This window comes from Pteropus alecto, unplaced genomic scaffold, assembly GCF_000325575.1.
Source record: "Pteropus alecto unplaced genomic scaffold, ASM32557v1 scaffold17, whole genome shotgun sequence".
Lineage (NCBI taxonomy): Eukaryota > Metazoa > Chordata > Mammalia > Chiroptera > Pteropodidae > Pteropus > Pteropus alecto.
Genome location: NW_006440645.1, coordinates 9,382,266 through 9,406,434, shown reverse-complemented (window position 1 = coordinate 9,406,434; position 24,169 = coordinate 9,382,266).

Below are 24,169 nucleotides of genomic sequence, written 5' to 3'. Positions count from 1 at the left end.
TAAATATATAATATATATTTATTGAATAATTTTAGTCTACTCAAATAAGACTATTCTGGCTATTTTCTATCTGTTCTAGAATAACAAAAGAATACAGACCTAGTTATGCTTATAAATATTTGCATCTATTTGGAGCTGATATGTACTTCTTATGGTTAAATTTAGTACAAAATGTTGACCTTGTTATATATAGGTTATTAAAGGAAAGAAAATGAAATAATGATGAATAAAACTTAAGAGGGATGAAAGTGCTATTAATTGTTTTCCTCTAATTCCTTTCTTCTCTGGAGTACATTTTTAATGCCAAACATTTTAGCAAGTGGTCTAACTTGATATAAGTAGCTACCATTTCCATGTACTCTATAAATTATGTTATAACCTGGATAAATACATTTATGTTAAAAGATACACTTTCTGATAATTCTACAATTATTCTGCTTTAGACATTACCTCAAAATAATGAATTCCTGATCTTCAGTCTTATTTTTTTTTTCTAATAACTTCTTTAAATTACTTAGGCAGCTTCTCACATCCATAGAATTTATACTTAGGCATTTTATCATGCACTTATTTTAATTCTCAGACTACTTAGTAATTAAAACTTTTCTGGCTAAGAACCTGCATTTATAATATATAATCACTTCTAAATTAAATTTATAATCAATTAATCATTTCTCTAATAGTAATAATCATTACTATAATAATGTTTCTTTTCTAATTTCCATAATTACTTTACAAGTAGCGGAAAATGTCGCAGCTTGTTAGAAGTTTGGGAGTGATACAGTCCTTACCTGTTCCTCCCAGTGAGTAGAAGGTATTAAAGAATGCCAACACATTCTTAAAATTCTTACCTATCCCTACAGTTCTTCCCCATGAAATATGGAATGGTGCTTCTTGGTCTACTCGAGAAACAAAGACCCTAAAGAATATGGAGTGCACAAAACATGCAGTATTGAAAGAAATTCAGATTATTCAAGGTCGTGCTGAGTAAAAAAACCCACCTGTGTAATTATTAACCATACAAGTTGGACCAATTCCACTAACCCTCTAAACATCATTTCCTTCTCTGTAAATTAAAAAAAAAAAAAAAAAAATGCTGCATCACTTAACACTGTACCCTTGTGCTTATGTGAAAATGCATTTTTTCAGAAAGTTTCAGCATTTCTATTTGGCAAAGTTGTTATTTTTATTCTCAGGTAAGGTTCTGTGTAGAAAAAGGGATTGATGAATTTTACACCATTGCTAAGAAACTGGTCTACTTCTCTTTTTTTAAATCATTAATTTAAAATTCTGCATGTAGTTTCCAAGAACAATAATGCAAGTAAGAATTCACCTGCTTTAAAATGAAAACCGCAATAAAGTCCCTTTAATTTCTTGATATGTATATACATTCCTCACATAAATAAGAATTTATCTTTTGATGTGTTTTTTTTGTATTACTCATGAGTTACTTTATATAAGAACTGAAAGCTCTCAAACTATGTGTGGGAAATTGAAGGTGCATTCAATAGAAACATATTTTTACAGTTCTATTTTGACCAGAAACAAAAATAAAAATCATGTTTATTTTTATGCAATAAATCATAGGCGAATTGGTATTATTGCTGAATTTTTTTAAAACCTGTATTTACATATAAAGTCCTGCTACTGTACCAAATTATGCTGCAGGTGTAGTCTTGAATAAGAAAACCCTCTTAGATGAAAAATAAATATTTGTGCTGTTAAACATATTCTTAGAAACATGCCTAAAATCGGTACTATACCAAATTACCTTAGGAAAATATGAATGTAAGTTTCTCTTCTTGTAAAATAAGAGAGATGAAAAAAAATTGAGAAATCATTACTTAAGATTTTAAAAGTCTCCAAAAACAGGTTAAAAAAGTACACATACACCCCCCACACACAATCATATATTAACACGCACATATTTATATATATGTATATACAGGCATTTACACACAATCATAGAATATTTTGTATAGAAACAAAACTTATAATGTCACTCAAACTTTAATATAAAAATATTCTATGATTATGTGTAAATGTATGGAAAAGCAATGCATTTCTATGGTTAAGTGTATTAAAAAGGATCTTGAATATGTATCTCAATAACAATAGAATGGCAGTTTTAGGAATTATTTCATCATTCTTTAAATTGTTACATTAATTTACTTCGCAAATACTTATATGTTTAATGACATTAAATAACCAGAAGAGAAATTTACAATAATATATTTTAGGAATTTGATAAATGTGTATCATCTTAGCAAAAAGAAAAACGTGACAAAGACATCCATTATTTCTCATCATGTAAAATGACATTTGTAGTGAGACTATTGTTTGTCACTTGCCAAAATATTTGTAGTTCCAAATATGTATAATTTAATATCTCACCAAAAAGCAATTATAATCTGATATACCATTGTGCACGATAATAATAAAAGAACACTTTCAAATGATAATTATAGTGTTGAGAGAGGACTAGGAAATTTCAAACTGTGAACTCTTAAGATGCTGCACATAAAAATGCCAATCCCCCTGCCTTTCTCTTTTTAGATCATGTTCTAGAGATTATTTTCTCTTTTAGCATAATCCCTAGATAGAAGTCAGTTGGTGCTAATGTTAAAAGGGATACATTCTATCATTCCTGAAGGCTTACCTGAGCTCTGTAAATCCTAGCACTTTACCTGATATCAAATCTCAGATGTGACATGTTTTATTGACCACAGTATGGTTTAAAAAGCAGTTGCGAAATGATTATATATTAGTAATGTTTGTAGCCTGGAAAAAATACAGAATACGATAGCTTGATCATAAAACATTGCTGTTGATACTTTTGACATACAGAGGTACAGTTTGGAGATTGTGTTTTGAAGAAGAGCGAGATTTTCAAACTGCAGCTTTTTTTCAGACTTAACATTCTCTGGCCACTAGTTTTTGGCAACTCCTAAACTTAGATATGTTGTCGTAAAATTTAAAGATGGGTTGTAAAATTTAAGGGGAAATAATTATGTATTTGAAGAATTAAAGGCCAAGCGTAAACTTAATTTTCTTACATTAGTCAATCATTTTTGTTTTTAAAAATAACTAAATAATTGAAATCAACTCTTTGGCCTTTTATTTAGATTTTTTTTTTTTTTTTTCTGTTAGTAGAGAACCCATGAATTAAAAAAAAAAAAACACATTAAGGCACTTTTTATTTAGAAATAGAGTTTTGTTTTTTGGGGTTGTTCTATAAACTTTAAGAGCAAAAAAATATTTTAGGTAATAATAGCAAGAATTTAACTGTAATTTAGATAGTAAGATTATTCGTATTATATATGTATGTAATGAAACATAACTCATCTCTCGCAGCCTCTTTATATTCTTTATCATAAAATTTATCATTTCTTAATTATTAGTTGTATTTTTAATTATCTCTCTATCCAGACAAACCACACATAAAAAAAAAAAAACATAAATAGGTCTTGTTCTGTTTTTAATTTCTGAAACCTTGCAGAATACCTAAAATAGAGTATGAACTCAGTACATATTAGTTGACTGGCAAACCATTGAGTCTTAAATGCATCTCTTTAATTAATTTTTTGTATAGACAAATAAATCAATTACTTTAAAATACATAAAGACGAATAAAAGTGATGAGGAAATATTTTATTTGAAATACATGAGCAAAGTGGGGATATTTAAAAATTATCAGAGCAGGGAGCTTACCCCAAATATCTAGCTCACTAAAGAGTAAATAACGTTGGACCTAATTACCAGGGAATTTTTATCTCTTATTAAACAAAAAATCATAGAGCTGAAAATAACTATGGTTTTCAAAGCATTTATCAATATTATATATATATATGGGTAAGATTATTTTTTTCAGTTATGTTATCTATCAGAGTTGGTTATTTTAATTTATTTTTATATTTTTCTTTTCTTGTTGAACAAGCACTAATTTTGTTCTTGATTATAGGGTACCATCTATATTCTTATTTTCACAGTTATTGACAATAGAAATAAAAGAAATTGGTCAAAATAACAATTTTTAATAGAGCATTAATATCTTATAACTATTGGCTTATCTCTATAGCTACCAAAACATTCTTTTGGAATTTATTCTATTTTATTTGGGAACAAAAACCAAAATTACAATATGCAATGAAATTTGAAAAAAATAATCTAGTATTTTAATTTAAAAATATTTGCACTATTTTATTATTGACCATAAAAGGACTGACTCCTGTTGTAGTTTACATTTTTCCTTGAAATTATTTTCTCAGAGCAGTGAAATTAATATAATTTAAGTCTTGGTAATTTATTATTTTTCTTCTTTGTTCATCCCAAGTTTTACTTGATATGTTCAGTTGTAGGTTATTTTTTATTTTAACCTCCTAAATGTAAGTTAAAATGAAATTCGTCAATAAGAAGTCTATTGACATTTAAATATCTCTAGTTCAATAATTAAAGAAAATACAGAAAAACATGCATTATTTATAATACTCTTAAGAAATATTTGTAGAATATTTTATGTAATTAATAATATAAACTCTCATATGTATATACATCTTAAATATATATTAATTGAAATGTTTATCTATTTAAATTATAAACCTATAACATGAACAGTGTTGGGATAAGCTGAATATTTATATTGGTTTAATAGCGATACTAATAGTGATGCATGATATCGCTAACCTCATGATGTGTGTATATGCAAATCGCTGTAAGGAATGAAAAGCAGAATAAAGAGTTGGTGAAGGAAGGTTAAAGTAGTTTAGATGTGGTGGCCACGGTAAAAATTTAAGCAGACACCGAAAATAGATGAGTACGTTTAAGTGGTAAATGGCAAAGTGAAGATTGAGCTACACATTGATTTTTGTAAGCACAAAGGCCTGATTCTTTTTCAAAAAAACAATATTAAACATATCAGTTAAAATAATATATTAATAATATATTGCCAATATTATTAAGTGGTACACATAAATAAGGTTTTTTTTTTTTTAACCTTGCCAAAAATCAAGGTTCTTGATACCTTCATGTGCAACTTTGCTTCTTAATCATTTTTGATCACAGATGCTTTTAAAAATCCTCTTTTATCTATGGTCTCTTCTCTGTGGAGTGCTCATATATTCATTTATGCATTATTCTTGTTAAAATGCTATCTAGGGGATGTAGTAAGAGAGCTGATGCCAGCCATGGTCCTAAGTAAAAACTTCTCTTATTTAATTGAAGCAAAAAATGTTGTAAAATTGTATTTTTTAAATATTTAATTTTATAATTTATGTGTAATAACTAATGCTGTTCAGATAAAGGGAAGTAGTCTTTTTTGTTTTTCAGAAATCTTCAAATAGTCTTGTATTTTATTAACACTATTTCCACATTCATTTACTCATGAAGTTCTATGTACAGTCTTCTTTGTGAAATGCACAGAAAAATGCAAAATTAAAGTCAAGTGAAGCTTTCTCATTAAGTAGTTTATATGCATCTTTAGTGTATCATATTGGATGTTATTTTATGTCAATGTGTTTAGCCTCATATTTTCTAGGAGGGCTTTTTCTCCCAAATAGATTCACCATCCCTTAGAATTAACATATCAATAGAGCAAAGTTCCTAGAGCTCTGTCATCTCCCAGATCTTTCACATATATGTAAATTTTACGAATTACCAAATTTATATCCTTCTGTTACCATGTAAATGAATCCAAAGGGAAATATCCTAAAGCAATATCTTTTAGAGTTTCTCATTATTCATTCATCAGTCATAAGAACCTAATTAGTTAGATGCATGTTAATGTGAATTATAGTTAGTGCATGACTCACTTATTCACATGCACAGACATCCAGGAAGTGTTGTTTGTAGACTGTTGCTTTTGTCACACAAATCCACCTGAGTAGAGTGATGGACAGGTACTTCAATTGTCTAGAGAAGTTTTCACAATTTTGTTCATTATTTTTAATTTATTTGCCAAACATGTGCTAGACATCGAAAATACACAGATAAAAATAAAATGATAAAATAGTTTTCAACCTTTGGGGAACTGTAGTATATTTGTGAGTTAATATAAGAGCTAACTATACGAAGCATTATGGAGATAACAGAAAGAAGTGTAATGGTTCTGCCTGTCACTTCACATGTGACTAAGTTTGCTGTCATTACGGGGACTGCACTTGGCGTGCTATATAAAAGGGAATTCCTTTGCCAAACTTTATATGGTTTTCCCACTGGGTACGTGAGCCTCAAATCTTTCCATATCTTCTATGCACCAGACTATTTGGAATCAGGTTTATAATCCAAACAGTTGAACTTCATTTTTAGCTGCCTGTATATGATGTACAATTAACCCCAATCAGACTATATGTATGGGGAAACGGGAGGCACTGAATAATTTTTTTTAAATCTTTGGAGGTTGCTGATTTTGTCTAACTTTTCCGAGAACAATAATAGGAAATAAAGTACTATATTAGACATATAAAAATGAAAAACAGAAGTGTACTGTAAGCTAGATTCCACATTGGAGCCCTAAACCTGCCATAAATCAATGGTTTTGGCTTTTGTTATATTATCTAAAATTTCCAAATATATTATTAAAATTATTGCATAAAAAAGTTTCTAAAGTCCAGTACCTTTCTTAAATTTCTGGCATATTTATATAATAGATTTAAAGTTAAAATTTATTTGCACATGCATCACAACAGTTTACACTTGCAATATTTACTTATTCTGAAATAAGTTTGTATATACAAATTTGAACTGTAGTAGTTGAGATGGAAGGGGAAAAAAATTGACTGCGAAACCAATTTGTTCCTGATACTGGGGAGGAATGCCTCAATCTCTGCTCTCAGAAATTCAATTCCAGATTGTCGATATATTTATTATACCTTAAGGATTTCTGATAGTAGTTATGAATGGTTTATTTAAAAAAAATCTTAAAGGCAATTCATGAGTTATACATAAATATTTTTTGCTACTTAACAAATCTCATTCATTGAAACATCATGTATCTATTATATTTTAATTAATTACTGAGAGATTCTTGAAAGATAGAAATTTTCAAGAGCTGGAGTCTAGAGTATCTTAGGTCATCTGTGTTTGCTAATTGACTTTTCCCAAATGAAAAGTAAATTTTCTTGTAGCTCATGACAGGAGGTAGTTTTACAACCTGGAGTCTGATGTCCTGTAAAGTTAGCCTACTGTCCTCCCACAGAGAACAGGAGATAGGGCATTATCTTCCGTGATGATGACATTTCAATGAGATGGCTCCTGGGTCCTTTCAGAAAAAAAATCTTAAAGACATCGCTGGGTTGTAAAAACTTGTAAGATGTTTTTTAAAAGATTTATGTATCAAAGGATCAGTGTTTTCTAAAGTAAATTCTCTAAGAAAAGGCAGATGTGGGCCACAAGTCTAGAAGAAGCCTGTATCAAGTTTAGTCAAGCTGAGAGAAACTTCAAGATGCTTCTGCTCAGTATCATGGGCTTTCTTATATGGGCTTAGAAGCAGGATCTCACCAGCTTAATTTTCTCTCTTTCTTCAAAGTTGCCATGTTTATATGGCAGCTTAATAATATATCTGTTGATAGAATCATGTTTAACTTAGAACATGAAGATAAATGTGAATGGCCAAGCTATTTGATGACACACACTGATTTATTTTTCTGCCAGTATAATGAATAGCCTTTTAATGTCTATTTTTGCTACTAAATGATCCCTAGTCATTACAAAAAATAAGAAATCCAAGGGTAGTAGTTATCTAGCAGTGATTAAAGTGCCAAGGTTCTAGCATCTTTTGGAACTGTCAGGATCATTGGGACTAATTATATTCAGAAATGTCACCAAGAAAAACTGAGCCTAAAAACTGTAATCTGTTATGTCTAAAAATTCAGAATTCACCCAACAAATTTAGTAAATTCTCCTATTTAGCAATAATTATAGTCATGCAAAATTAATAGATAGGTGGCTTTCAATTATAACAATTTCTCAAAGCAAACATTATTCATGATCATTATTTTACTATTTTGAGAATATGTTTAAAAATTTTTAAAAGCTACATTATAGTTTTATAGGTCAACCAGATTTTTTCAAAAGTTTGAATATAATTAACTAAAGTAAGTGACAACTAACGTGGTACATAGTTGAGTGCAAATTTAACCTACATGTTCTATTCCCTAAACGGTGCTTAATTGATATGTCATAATGTGAATAAAGCCATTAACTTTGTGGATGATATTATAATTGCTAGAAAACTGATTCACTGGGTCTCATCTGCCATTCTTCCCTTCCTGAGAGCACTTTCCTTGGAATCTCTTAAGGTTCTTCTCAGTCGTATCTCAAAATGTGCAGATGCTATAAGTTTGAATCTTAGGACCCCCTCTTGATTTAATAAATTAAATTTATTTCATTATTAAATCATTTAATTCATTATTAATATTAATTATTAATATTTATGTTATTATTAAATCATTAGTAAATCACAATCATTTCATGTTAGACAAAATATCTTAATGATTTATTACCTCAATAAAATATAGATATCTAGATAGATGGAAAAAGGGCAGGGACATATTTTGTAAGAGAAATAAGCTATTTAAGCATCACAGTGGTTTTTTAAAATGCTGTGGAAATTAATTATGTATGAATAGTATGAAAATCTATTCTACTTATTGGAACTTTAGTCCTCAGACATTTGTTAGATGAAAATTACTATACAGGCCTACTTCTTCGTGCCTTGTGTCAGAAAAGCCAATATGTTTGCATATTTAGAGTCTCTCCTGGGGTGGTGGGGCAAAGTCATGTTAAAAAAAGAGTTGGCAGCTTTATTCACTTAAACATGTACTTACTATTGAATCCAGGCAGTCTACACCCAAATATTCACCCAAGAGAAATAAAAACATATGTCCATACAAAGCCTTGTAATAAAACTTTATTCATAATAGACAAAAATCTGAAAAACACCCACATGGGCACTAACGGAGAATTAGTTGTGGTAATCTGTGTAACGAGATGTTACACAGCAATGAAAAGAAATGAACTGCTAATTATGGAACAATATGGAAGCATCACTGAAACGTGATGCTAAGTAAAAGAATCATGAAAAATATGACTACATAAATTATTTCTTATATATATAATTTCTGAAAAATGAAATTCTAGAAAAAAGGACAACTATAATAATGGAAAGTAGATTAGTAGTTAATGGAGTCCAGGGCACGTGAAACAATATGCATGCTGAATATATGTCCTCTGTCCCTGGTTTTGGTACCTCAGCCAATATCTTTTTCCTCTGGCTCACAAGATGTTCAGTTTATCATCACGGACGTCCATGTAGCATCTCCATGGGCCAAGGCACCCACCCATGTCACAGGAGGCTTGCTCAGCTATACACTACTTACTCAGAAGCTAACAATGTGATAAAATGTGGAAGCAGCTTTTTTTAAAGTGCAGCTAAAGCAACAGATCAAAGAGCAGTAAACTACAGAGTTGGAGAATTATATTTCAGATTACATATTTTGAAATAAGGATCATTATTTGGCTAAAATGAACAGGTCCATGGTTCTGCCACCTAAAAGTGTGGCAATGTGGACCAGTTGAGAATAATAACAAGAGTACATAATAAAGTGTGCTAGAGAAGTATAAAATAATAATATACGTAGAATGCTTACACACTATAGAAGCAAATGATAGATCCTTAAAATTAAACTTGCCACAGACTTCAACAACAGCAATTTTTCAGACATCGCTAACCAGCTTCCTGTCAACACCACTTCCTCGTTGTCCTAGGTTCCTCCCGAACTTCCTTTTCATCTACTAGTCATAAAGTATTTATTCCTTTAGATTTAGTGAAAACCTTTCTTTCTATTGAAGTTTTCTCTTAAATCTCAAGATCAGAACAATACAGTGTTTTTATTCACTTCTCTTCCTTCTACAAGTCTATATTACATAAAATATTTATTTCATAAATTATATTAATGCACAAGAGGGTGCTTAGACTATGTAGAAGGCTCCAGTATATTGGTACTGTTCGTACTTTCAGCCCCTTTTCTGAGCACAGTCATAATCGAGCTCGGTACTTTTCAAGGTTAAAAGAAATATAATCTCTATAGGCACATGCTATTAGCAACGGACACACCTAGCACTCACATCTTGGTTTCTAGTACTCTTCGCCAATGAAGGGAACCAGAGGTCCTTGGAGAAATGTCTAGTTATAGGACTGAGGCAGGAAATATCAAGATGGTTCTAGAGCATCTATCTGTAGCGCTAAAAGTAAAAAGTGCTTAACACATGCATGCACATGTGTGCACACGCGTGCGCGCGCACACACACACACACACACACACGCTCATACACATTGATGGAGACATGAGCCAATTCACACAACTCTTAATGGCCAAAGCTAGAACAATTTGAGCAAGAAAATTAATAAAATGGTATTTGATTATGACCTATGATATAAAATCAAACAAACATCTATGGTTTCATATTTATGTAAATAAATAATTGAATAAATTAATAAATGGAGGTGATAAATCACCCATGAAGAATAATTCTATTGTATTAGATATTCTGGCTTCAAGGAGGGGGGACATAACTTCCTACTCTGTAAGTGCAGGCTACACATAGTGATTCCTTCTAAGGAGTAAAGTACGAAAAGACATTAAAAAAAAAGTAACTTTAGAGAAACCTTACAAACACTATCTTAGCCAGGAGTTAAGTCAAGGTTAGCATCAGCAATCAAAAACATCATGTAGATAATAGTACCCTTGATATGATGTGATACAAACGGCACACAAACTCTGTGATCTTCCTTTCAAAAACATACAGCTCCAGTCTTGTCATGAGAAAAACATCAGACAGATACCTGTGCATCCTCCAGTAGAAAATACTTGATTCAATACTCCTCAAAACCATCAGTCATCAAAAACAAGAAAAATCTGAGAATATGTGGCAATGAAGAGAGCCAGAAACACATGGTAACTAAGTGAAATGTGGTATATTCCAGGTGGGATCCTGGATCAGAAAAAAACACAAGGCAAATCCTAAGAAAATATGTATGAACAATAGTTTTTAGTTACCATTAATGTATCAATATTTGTTCATTAATTATAACGAATATATCCTACTAACATAAGATTTTTAATAATAGGGGGAACTAGGTATATGATAAATGGATACTCATTAAATAGTCTATATTTATCTCCTATCTTCTACACTCCTTTGCATAATTTTTTGAATTGTTATTGAATGAATGAAATAATCTTTAACCACCTCCTAAATTAGATGGTATCTGAATATGGAAGGAACAGAGGATTCTAGTATAGTAAGACACTGGATGCCAACAGAAAATTTAACAGAGAAACTTTTCCTTCAGAATTTCACTTGTATGAATCACTAAAGATTAAATAAAATTTAATTGAGGTGAAAAATACACAGAAAACAACTAATTTTTTACTATTGATTAGAGGGAATAAAATGTATTTGAAAGTCCCCAGGGCAAATGATCTCTATTTCATTCCAGTTTTCTGAGAGTGAGTTACACTTCTATGAATTCTTAGATATTTCATCAAAGTTGTACATTTGTAACATTTTTCAGATGAAAATACAGTTTTCTAATATCAAGTGAAGACCCTTCTAACACTAAAGCTTCCTCTTTATCTACTGATGAGCAGAGCTGACCCATGTTTATTAAAGCATGCTTTATAGAGTTTGTTTCAATGTTAAAGTAATTTTAAATCTATACATCCATGTTACATTAGCTGTGTTTCATGTATGGCCTAATTTAAGCAAGAACTAAAATATCAGTGAAAAAAGATCTCACTCAAAGTAGGAATTTAATATATGATGTCAGCCTCATAAGATTTTATATTCACTTCCTCACTTAAAAATGTACTAGTTTTAATGTAACTCTTAACAGCTGCTTTTTCATTCCTATCCAAACTAATTGTATACAGTACAATCCATTTTTGTCTAACAACACATTTTCTAATAATATTGTTTCCTTGAAAAGAATGGAGCACTTTGATGTTGAAATATTTTATATAATTATTTTGATGTTTAATCTTTTGAACATCAATGATTCTGTTTTTGCATGGAAGATAAAACTTTGCCAATGTTAAATCCACAAAGCAATGTAAAACATTTTTACATTTTTTTCTATCAAGGCAAGGGTGGTCATGTGCAGAAGTCATTGTCATTTCACTTCGAGTGTAAAATGAATTTTAGCACACATATAGTGAATAATTTTATTTTTTCTCAGTAATATATTCATAAATTAGGGAGAAATGACGAATTTGACACCATCGATGCAATCTTTTTTTTTAAATTGAAAATCAGAGAAAATGTCTCTAACTCAATGAATATTCTAATATTTTATTCAGTCATTAAAGGTCATGAAGTGATTGCTTTAATTCTAATTATCGACTATATCTTACATGTAATAATATCAAATTTCTTTTAAAAGTGCATATTGCAACTTCTTTACAATTTTACTAAAACATTTGATAATTTAACGTAGTATTCTCACTTGAAAAATTCCATTGGGCTCTTGGGTAGACTATTAACTATTTTATTGCAATAGTTACCTCTATACTTAGTACTGTGTTGCACGTAAGACATGTTTATCAAAAGTTGCATTACTAAATGAATGAATGATAAATTGAGTTATAGGTTGGCATATAGTTAATCAAGGAATAATTGAAATAATGGTTCTCCATACTTATAAGGTTTTCAAGATTCCCTCTTACGTTCTGTAAAATGGTCTATAATATTGCAGGATTAAAGACCACAGGGAGAAGAGCTCACATGACTCATCTTTTAGTTGGCACTGACTGCCAGACTTATGGATGAGGCCATGTTGGACCTCCCACCCACTCAGCTGCATGTGGAGAAACCGGAAGAGAAAACAAAGAACTAAATCATAGATCATGAAAAATAATGAACTGTTGTTTAAAAATTATATTAAGTTTTGTGATGCTTTGTTATAATAGATAACCAAAACCAGGATTCTACTAAATGTTAAGGAAGGTTCTAAATACCTTACACATATTAACTTACTTATTCTTCATAATAACATGAAAGGGGGTATTATTTTTATCTCCATTTTAGACATAAGAAGAAAAGACACAGTGAGATTATAGTTTTCCAAAGATACTCAAATTAGCGAGTGACAGAACCTGGATTCAAACATAGTAAGTCTATCTCCTGAATTCTCTAAACTCCTGCCATTTTATGTCTATTAATATGAAAATCATTTTATTTTTGTTTTCAAACTCTCATTTGGGAATCATATTGATTACAATCAGTATCACAGACAAAAATTTAGATAGCATGAATATTCAGAAATCTATTACTATCCATTCACTCATCAAATTTAAAACTGTTTGCATTCTTAAATATAAATTTATTATAATTACAGATATTTTCTAAAAAGTTAAAATATACTTTTGGTTATATAGCAATAGAAAAATATATCCAAATGCACTTATCAGAATTTGATGAAATTTAATTGCCTCATTTAGTAACCAAGAGATCTCTATATTTATATTAAAATATTTTGGGCTTCGAGCAAATGACATATTCTGTTATAGATATTCTATTAATACAAATGAAAATACAATCATGATGACCAGCAATTGAGTGCTTACTTATATGCCCAGTCTTTACTACACACTTGACATGCTATAAAGATGGACTTAACCTTTAGAACAACCCAAGGCGGCAGACAAAATGACTATTCCCTTTAATCTCTGAGAAAACTAGGATTGAAAGAAGTTATATAAATTCCCCAAGGTTAAAGCATGTGTTTAATCTAACTCCATATCCTACAGAATTGCCTACCATCTTATATTGTAGTATATAATTTTTGCCTCAGTTCTTTTTTTCTTGTCTAATGAAAATAAGAGCTGTGATTTATGAACATTTTTTTTCTTTTATTACCTTGGATAAAAGCAATTTAGCTATAGCATTACTTACTCATAACTGCCCAGGGAGCTAGGTGTTAAAATGAAGAAACTAAAATTTTTATATCAGTTCCGTTATGGGTTAGCTGTTTAGTCTTAGCTAAATACTACACACACACACACACACACACACACACACACACACACACACACACAAGGTATACATTGTTCTTTTTAATAATAATATATAATGTTATTTAATACTTCCTTCATTCATAACCAGTATATTATATTGATGTTTTTCTTTTTACTTTTTTCCCCTTGAAAAAAAGATGTTTTAAGTTCCATGATTCCATTCACTTTTTTATTCAATGCCAATCAATATATAGTTGTCAAATAAGCTTTCCACAGCAGAACCCTTGTCTTCTTACATTTTATCAGTACTTAAATGGAGAAACACAATGTAAACATTCAGCAATTATTTTAGAAATTATTTTAGTCTGCTCCATATTATAGTCAATTTTTAATATGTTTTGGCGACCCAGGTTGTAAAGATATTTGTGGCAAGTGTTGAGTCTTATATATCTGTTATACAGTGTAGTTAAGTCAAATTTTGTCTATTGAAAATATCAAGTGCATGTGTGTTCTACTAAAATGTACCCAAATTATTGGGAGTTAATTGAAAAAAAATGAAACCCCTTCTTGATTAGAAAGGATTAAATTTGACCAACAGGTTGAACTTGCCAACAAATTATTCTCAACCAAGGCTGGGAAAGCAATGATATATTGTACTATACTCAATTGTAACTTATATAGTTTATTTAAATATGAGTCTTAAAAGCAGTTTAGCTTAAGTAAAAACAAATCCTCCTGACATGCCTTTGAGCATTTTGAGGCTTAATGACGCCTAACGCAGCAGTGTAATTAACAGTACCCGTGATATATAACAATGCTATGTTTTCTAGTGCTATAAACAGAAGGCTTATGCCAGATTGCTTGTTAAGGTACACACGATATCAGAATACACCAGATGAAACAATCCCCCAGTAACCATGTAATGAGGTAAAGACATCTGTAACATAATTCTAGAATTTCGTGTGCGAAGATTTAAAATCTTTATAATGGTACAGACGGAATTATCACCATCCCCATGGACACAGAGTATAAATAGATCAGCCCCCACTCATACTAGACCACTAAGAGATAAATTGTGTTTGTCTTCAACAACAACAACAAAAAATAACATCCCCTAGGTTAATGGTAAATCTTAACTGCAAATGAATATCACAATCTCAAAGTCAATAAAGATTCCTTATGGCATGAATATAGTATACACTGAGAGACATCAAAATGAGTATAAGACACTGCCTTGATGGATAATTTTAAAAAGGAGAAAAATATGTTCATATTTTTTAAGCTGCTTAGTTGGGAATATATTACGTACAAATAAAAGCTATGACATGCAACTAAAATATTCTTAAAAAAAAAATCGAACACTATAGGATCTTTCTTAGACTAGCCTGGAATTTCTGAAGATACAATGGAAACATTTGGTTGCGGGTGGAGGATACTGAATCAGACCAGACTGATGGAGCAGAGTCCTGGTGATGATGAACCACATGGCAGGCCTTACCTGGATAGCCAATTGGCTCAGGGAAACACCAGTTCTGGGGGAGTTAGTTGCCTTGGCAGTTTTTAGCAGTAAAGGGGACAATGATCTGGTGGGTGGGTGGGTGGTGTGGATCTGGAATGTGGGAGACTTACCCAGCCTAACTGGAGCTCTGGGCATCTCAAATCGAGTACTAATTTCAGCCTCTGCCCAACTCTCCTCCACTTTTTTTCTTTAAATTAAAGACAAAAAGGTCCTCTAGACACCACAGACTAACTAACTTAATTTTAAGTGATTCTATCTATCTCTGACTTTCTGTCAGACACAATAACCTGAGTAATTAATTCATGCCCACTGGGTGCCGGGTATTGTAAATCTTTCTACATTCTGTGTAGTAACCTTAGTCTGTAAAGCAAGTTTGTGAATGTATGTAGAAAAGCAGACCACGCTCTCTATTGTTTCCGTATGCCTGGAAATGTGGGTTCGGAAGGATCTGTTTCATGGTGGAAAGAGGTAAAGACAAGGATTTCAGGCCCTTTCCAAATTTTCATTCTCTTTTCAGTATATAGCTTAGAACTGGTGAATCACAGAATATATATAACATGCACTATATATATACATGTGTGTGTGTGTGTGTGTGTGTGTGTGTGTGTGTATATAATATTCCAAAATTTTCTCTGAGGAAAAGGATAGCATCTGTATAACCTTCTTATATTTTATTTTGGATTGATTGACACCCTAAGAGCTACATCCCAATAAAAGGAAAGAATTACAATCGTGCTGCGTGCTAAGCTTTTCCTGATTCATCATCAGTGTATGTTATTTTCATTTTCCTATATAATTAGTTTATTATTAATTATAGAGAGGCTTCAATAAAAACTCAATTTTCTAACTTTTTTTTTTGCTAACAGTATGACAATTAATTAAAGGTCTTGTTTATTGAATTATTTTTCTTTCTTTCTTAAATCATCCTTTAAATGATCTCTTAATTGCTTTCTTAATGCTTTCATTATTTGACTCTTTGACTCCTCTCCTTCTCTCACTGCTTCTCCCTCATTCTCTCTTTCCTTTCTAGTTTTTACTAATTCCCTTCTTTCTGTCTTTTTTTTTTTTTAAGTTGGGGTATAAATGACGTATAACGTTGCATGAGTTTTAGGTGTACACCATGACTCAGTATATGTCTCTATTGAGAAATGGTCACCGTAATGGTCATTAACACCCATCACCAGGTTTAGCTACATTTTTTTCTTGTAACGGGAACTTTTAAGATGTGTTCTCTTAGCACTTTAAATGTACAATACAGTAATGCTGCACATTAGATCCCCAGGGCATATTTATACTGTAACTAGAAGTTTGTACCTTCATCTCTTTGGTACCTCCCTTCCCCCACCTCTGGCAACCACCAGTCTGATCTCTGCATCTATGAAAATCAGTATCCTGACTTTTTCAAAAGAGAATTTATGGTAGTTTAGTGTTTTTGTCATATTTGTTCAAAGATGCAAAATATTAACTTCCAAATTTGAGGTGCAATGATTATAAATTAATATTTCCTTCTTTTGCAAATTTTAAATACATACAGATAGAAATAGCCATCATGGACATAATTTTTTATTTGTTTTAGAACTCTAGGAACTAACCATACAACTTGGGCCACAATTTTAATTAATTTAATGTCAGATAACTGCATATCATTTTCTATTTTATTCAGTCATCTCTTGTAAGTTGTTTCCAACTTTATAATCTTAGGACAATAACATGCTAACCTTAAGATAACCTTAAGATTTTTCTGGGCATAAATTTTTCAGAAAGGCAAAAGATGCTGACATTATTAAATTTTGTTAATAATACCATAGTGTTTGGAAAACACTGATTTAATTTATTGTCATGCAAACAAAATATAAATATAATCATTTCTCTGTGCCTTCAACAATACTAGATCTCATAAAATTACGGGGTTTTTTTTTTTTTTTGACAATATGACAGTTATTTATCTTATCGTATTAATTGCCACCTCCTTGACTTCTAGTAGGGTTAGGAATCAAATTCCTTTGCTATGAAATGCTCATTTATATTTTTGCATAACGATTTATTGTGCGTGTTTTACTTGTCTTGCCCTTATGAATTACTAACATCTCTGTACATATTTCTACATTGCATTTTGGTGTTACTTTCTCCAAGCCTGTCACATATATTTTGATTTTGTTGATTCTGTTTGTAGACTGTTCCCATACAGATTTTATTTTTAATTTCTACACTGAAAAATGTTTTCACTTTATCATTGTAACTGGTCCTACCCCAAACTAACATTTAGGTATAGATTTACCTTTATTTTGATCCTTTTATTTTTAATATCTAGCAGAAGCATAATGGTTAATGATGCGAATATAGAAACCGACAGCCTAGGTTCAAATCCCAGCTCCACCACTTAGCAGTTGTGAAACATGGGAAGAGATTCTAATCTCTTTGTGAGGATAATATCATGAAGATACTAATATTCCCCATTTTATGAAGCATTGTGAGGATTAAATATCTTCTTTTAAAAAAGTGTAGAACAATATTTGGCACATGATACATTTTTCATTGGCCTTAGCCATTATTTAATTCATCAATAATTAATTGCCTATAATATTTCGACTTGATTTTGCCAAAAACCAATATCAGAAAATGTATTTCATTTTTAAATATTTAGCCGATTACTATTAAAATTATAGATGTGATAGAAAAGTCAACTAAGAAATTTTGTTAAGCATTGAAAGTTTGACTCAAAAATAAAAAGTAATGTTAACATTAAAAATAGTTGGCAAAATTATCATTATTTTAAATTGATATGAATTTAAATTTTAAATTGATATGAATTTACTATAAAATAAATATAAAAGTTTAATATAAGCAAATATTTTAAGATTTATTAATATAAATTTTATGTATGTATAACTTATTTTATATACTATCATAAATTTGTTTCATGAGAAAAGTTCAAATATATTGCCATTTTGATAAGAATTTATTCTAAACCTTGTTATGAGTTTAATTGATCTTCCTTTTCCTTAAGACCTTTACATATTTTTAGTAGCAAAGTTACACCAACTTTATAAAATAAATTGCTGACATTTTTATTTTATTGGTTTTCTATTGATTCATAATAAATTACCACAAAATTAGCATTGGAAAACAACAATAATTGATTATATCACAATTTCTGTGAGTTTGGAACCCAGGTTTGAGTTAGTGGGTCACTTACCAGCCTAAAATTGTGGTGTTGACCAGGCTTGCAATTTCACCAGAGCCTTGAGTTCCTCTTCTAAACTCATTAAAACTCTGCAGAATTTGGTATCTTGAGGTTTGTCAGTTTAAAAATAAATGGCCAAAGTGAAGGTCAATAAGCATTTTTTTTGAGATCCAAAAGAATAATTATATGGAAGCACTGATTCAGGCAGAAAGCCAAATACTGTTTCAGGTGAGGGATAAAGAAAGGCAATGTTGTTTTTCTTTGTTTGTTTGTTTGTGAGAAAAAGAAGGGGGACAATTGCAAGATTACAAAGAAGAAATTTTTATTGGTGTTCTAAGCTAAGTTATTCTTTATTTGCGCATAACGGTGCTAATTCTAAAGAACGTCTTTAATTTTTAGAGTGGCAGTCGTATCTGATTTTCCATGAGCTTTGCAAGCAATTGTTTGGGATATAGTGTCGGCTTGCCCTCATCTGAGGTTACCGTGCCTAGTTTTAAGATTCCAAAGGTTTGAGGAGTGAGACATACAAGGAAATTCCTGCGAGATGGCAGCTTCAACTCCGTTTTGAAGTCGCTCTGGTTATATTATTTTTCACAGGTTATAGAACTGAGGTCACAATTTTTTTGGCTGGCTGTTTACTGGAGACTAGTCTCAACTACTAGAAGTGACCCACAGATCCTCCCCTGCGTTCCTCTGCTCAAGAGGGCAGTTTGCTTCTTCAGGGTCAACAAGAAATAGCTGCTGTGGCTTCAAGTCTCTGTGACTTCTCCCAGCTCTCTGTCTTAGACATTCTTTAAAAGAACTCAGCTGATTAGTTCAAATTATAAAGGTTACATAGGGCTTTTACACCAAACAAGGGCTGTGAGGTCATCTTAAAATTCTGCATAAAATTATTCTTAGTTTAATTATTCTTGTTTTTTTCTGAATTTTTGTTGAATTTTACACATGTTCTACTGAAGTCCTCTTTAAATTTCTCCCATCATTAATTTCCTTGCAATTTTAACATTTTGTTTAGTTTTGCCAGTATAATGTTTAGTTTTGCCATTGTAATGTTTATTTGCCCTTTTAAAGACCCAGTATTTGTTCTTGTGTTTAATACTCTAGTCCCAACTATTGAGACACATTAGATGCATTTTGGAGATTTTTTTTTTTTTTCGTCTTTCCCATTTCTTAATTTTGCTTTTGTCTTTCCCATTTTAATAGATCATGCCACACCTTATGCTTTTGACTTTTCTAGGAGTTCAGCCAAGCTGGAGAGAGAGAGCTGAGCTGCCAGGTGTCAGAGCAGTAGTTTAAAGCGAGCCCTAAATGACAGTGACAGTGACACCTTTAATCACTTAGTGAGAAAGTGTAAGTAAGAGGAAAAACCAGGGACAGTGCCGAGGCCCCTCTCATTATTTTTCGCCATGGGACAGCATAACAGCTGAAGGTCAGGTGACTGAACATACATGCGAGGGTCGTCTAACTGCCAAGGAAGCTTCTGCAGTTTAATGGACCAGAGGGGGAGGAGGGGGAGGAGGCCAAAGAACTGGGGGTAGAGGGCGGGGAGAGTGAAGCGTAGAAAGTACTGATCCCTAAATCTCAATAGAGTAAGGTGCCTTCAAGTTTCCCCTCATCCCCCCATAAAAGGCCATGGCAGAGGCACCCAAACCAAACTTCCCAAAATGTCCCCAGATAAAGAAGCCTAGGAATGATGGTGCCGGGCTAGGCATGCTGCCGTGTGTGAGAGCAAAGCTGGACAGAGGGCCTTAGTCCTCGACTGCACCCCCGCTCAGGGACAGCAATGTCCTGGCCGTGCACCCAGTGTGGCAGCTGTTCCCTGGGGTCTGCCAGTTAAGACCTCTGTAATTGACTATGGTTGAGCCTGAGAATGTACACACGTTTTTTGGCCAAGAGATAGATTTCTCAGACTTAGCACTAACTTTCAATTTAATTTTCAGGCACGCCAGTCAATCTCTACCTATTTATTGAGGGATTTATTATTTTTATTTCGATAATTTAAAAAAATTAGATTATCTATCTGAATGATTTCTAAATATTATTTTTCTATTTATTACTTCTCATTACTATCTATTAAAATATATCCTTATTTTATACATTCTATTTTTTTCTTAATAAAGAAAGTATCTAGCTTTATAACCCCCTCTATATTTTTTTCCTTCATTTCCATTTAGTACAATCTCTTATTTAATCTACTGACTAACCCACACATTGGAGGATTTTCTAATGCCTGTGTGAGAGCGTGTGCGCTGTGTGTTTGCGTGTGCGTGTGCGTTTAACAGACCATCAGCATGACTTGGAAGAGTCCTCACATGATGTCTCTTCATGAATTTTGCATTTATTTTGCATTTTGCACTATTTCGGTCTGTGCTCTATGTGATTTGTTTCAAGAGCAGTTTTTGCGTTGTTTATTCAGTTCTAGTTTCGGTGCGCGTGCATGCTGCAACCTTCGCTGACCCTACTCATGCAGAACGGGCTTCATAAATCTTATGTTACTCGATCTGCATCCTAGAACGGGCAACCTATTTCTAGAATATATCTCAGGTCTGGAGAGTAGAATTTTTCTCGTGTAATTTATGAAGGAAGGAGCTTTATCCTGACAGGTTTCTTTGCTTTATGAAGGAAATAAACTCCTGCTCCCCAACCATCCATGGGGCTTGCAACCTTGACATTTACCCTCTAGTCCTTCTTCTGGCTTCAGGTTACCTCTGTGTATGACGCCTACGTTGTTCGTGTTCTTGCTCTTGAGCACATCTACACTTCTCTCCCTCCCATTATTACGTGTGTTTTGAGTATTAATATTTTTGTTCTTTCTCCCATCAGTATGACATATTGACAGAAATTACTTGTTTTCCTGTGAAGCATTGTCATTGTTTTAAAATGGTCTGGAACCAATGATCACAAGTTATAAAGAATATATTCTTTCAGTTATCTGTAACCTACTCACATATTTTGAGTGAATCAAGAGCCACTAATCAACTAAGCACTTAAAATAGAACAATTGAAAAGAGTGGACCAGAAAGTGTCACTTTATATCAGTTCTCATTCTAACTCTGCCATTCATAAGCTATGTCTTTGGTAAAGTCACTTCATCAAATTTGAAATAATTTATAAAATAGAGAAGTTAAGAGAAATGCAGATATATCTGAGGTACTATTAGGCTTTAAAATGTTATGAATATATGATTCTAAATTCCCCCCCAACCTCATTTTCCCCAGTTCAGAAATCACTGTTGTTCCTAGTCTTCATTGTAGAAAACTCGATTATCAAGATTACTTCTGACTGGATAAACATAAGTAAATATGAGTTCTTTGTAACCAAAAGGGTTTTTTTTGTCGTTGGTTGCTTGTTTGTTTGTTTGTTTGTTTTTTTAAATTGTGGTCAGATGAAGCAAAGCTGTGCAGATCTCAAACAAACAATATCTATTTTATTTATATCTGTATGCTTTTAGGAGTGGAAGGTGGAAGGCCTTTGGCAGCACATAACTCAAGAGAGACTAGGTTTTGTTGTAGTTATAAACAACTCCTAAATCACTGTGGCATAAATAAATAAAAGTGTATTTCTATCCATGCTATATGTGTAATATGGATATAGGAAGAGTACTTCCGGTACCTTTGAGAGAGCTAGGCTAAGGGAGGCTCTGTCCCCATGCATTCTTACATTATCACTTTGGCCGAGGGAAGGAATAATCATAAATAGAACAATGGCTTTTACCGTTTTTTCTCTGAAATGACGATCACCCATTCTGCAGATTCTTCACTATCACAAACGACCACATTGCTACATGTAACTTCAAAGGAATAGGGAAATACAATATTACCTTGAAATTAATGCTCGAGTACATCCCTAAAGTTAAATACATACAAAAATTTTTTATTTTTTTCATGAAATATTACTACTATGACCAGAACTGATCTTTATATAGCTGTATAAAAAGAGATGCATATTAAGTAGGCTGCTTATCTAGACATATTGTCTGGCATTAAGTGTGCAACATGAGTGATTTTCTTCCAAATACATTTAGAAATAAAGTTATACTAAAGTAAAAAAAAAAAAAATCATCATTATTATTTGAATAAAAATTAATATGAGCTCAGGGGATGAAATTGTTGTTTAAAATAAATGTTACTGTTTAAAGAGTGAAAGGTAAATCAGAGATTAATAATTTGTAATCAAAAAACAGCATTATTGTAATAAAAGACTACATTTTAATAAACACTATTTCTAGTGTAATAAAGTTGCTTTGTAACCAATATTTCCTAGATTTAATGCTACATACCTCATGCATAGCAAATAGCAAAAGCAAAATCATTTAATGTAGCAAATTATTTACACTACTACATTCTTTGATATCTTGAATAAAAAGATAACAATTTGAGATGTCTGTGCTACTTCTTTGTCCTTAGGTTTGTAGAAAATAGATGTTTGCTAGGCAGAGGTCTGGCTAATTCAAGGACAAATAGGATAATGACAATTTGGGAGTTAAGATTTAACATTGTAGAAGACGTAATTATGAGCTCATATCCTTTTCACTGATATATGCATCTCTCAATATGATTATGTTTGTTTCCTGTGTTCATATATTAGAGAAGAGCTATAAAATTGTCACCTGCAAATGTATTCTTAAAAAAAAAATCTTTATTGAGGTATCATTGAGATATCGAAAGCTGCATATGTTTAAAATCTACAACATGAGTTTGGAGATAAGTATACACCAATGAAGCCATCACCCCAGTCTATGCCATAAACATATCCATCACCTCCGAAAGGTCCCTCTCACCCTTTTGGGTATGACAATGACTTTTTAGATACAACACCAAAAGCATAGTCCCTGAAAGAAATAATTAACAAACTGGACTTAATTAAAATTAAAAATTTCTGCTCTGGAAGGTCATCAAGAGAATAAGAACACAAGGCACAAACAAAGGAAATACTTGCAAAAGGCACATCTGCTAAAGGGCTGTTACCCAAAACATGCAAAGAACACTTACAACTCAATAGTAAGAAAACCAACAACCCAATTGAAAAATGGGCCAAAGATCTTAACAGACACCTCACTGAGAAGATGTACAGACAGTAATTAAGCATTTGGAAAAATGTCCCACGTTATATGTCATCAAAGAAATGCAAATTTAAACAACGAGATGCCACTATACACCTCTGAGGGTGGCCGAAATCTAGAACAATGACAACACCACATATTGGCGGATGTGGGTGGAGTGACAGGAGCTCTCATTTATTGGTGGTAGGAATGCAAAATGATACAGACACTTTGGATGGCAATTTGGCTGTTTTTTATAAAACTGATCATATTCTTACCCTGCAGTTCATCAGTTTCACTAATTGTTATTTACTCAAAGGAGTTGAAAACTTATGTGCACACAAAAACCTACACATGGATATTTACGGCAGCTTTGTTCATCATTGCCAAAACCTGGAAGAAACCATGATGTC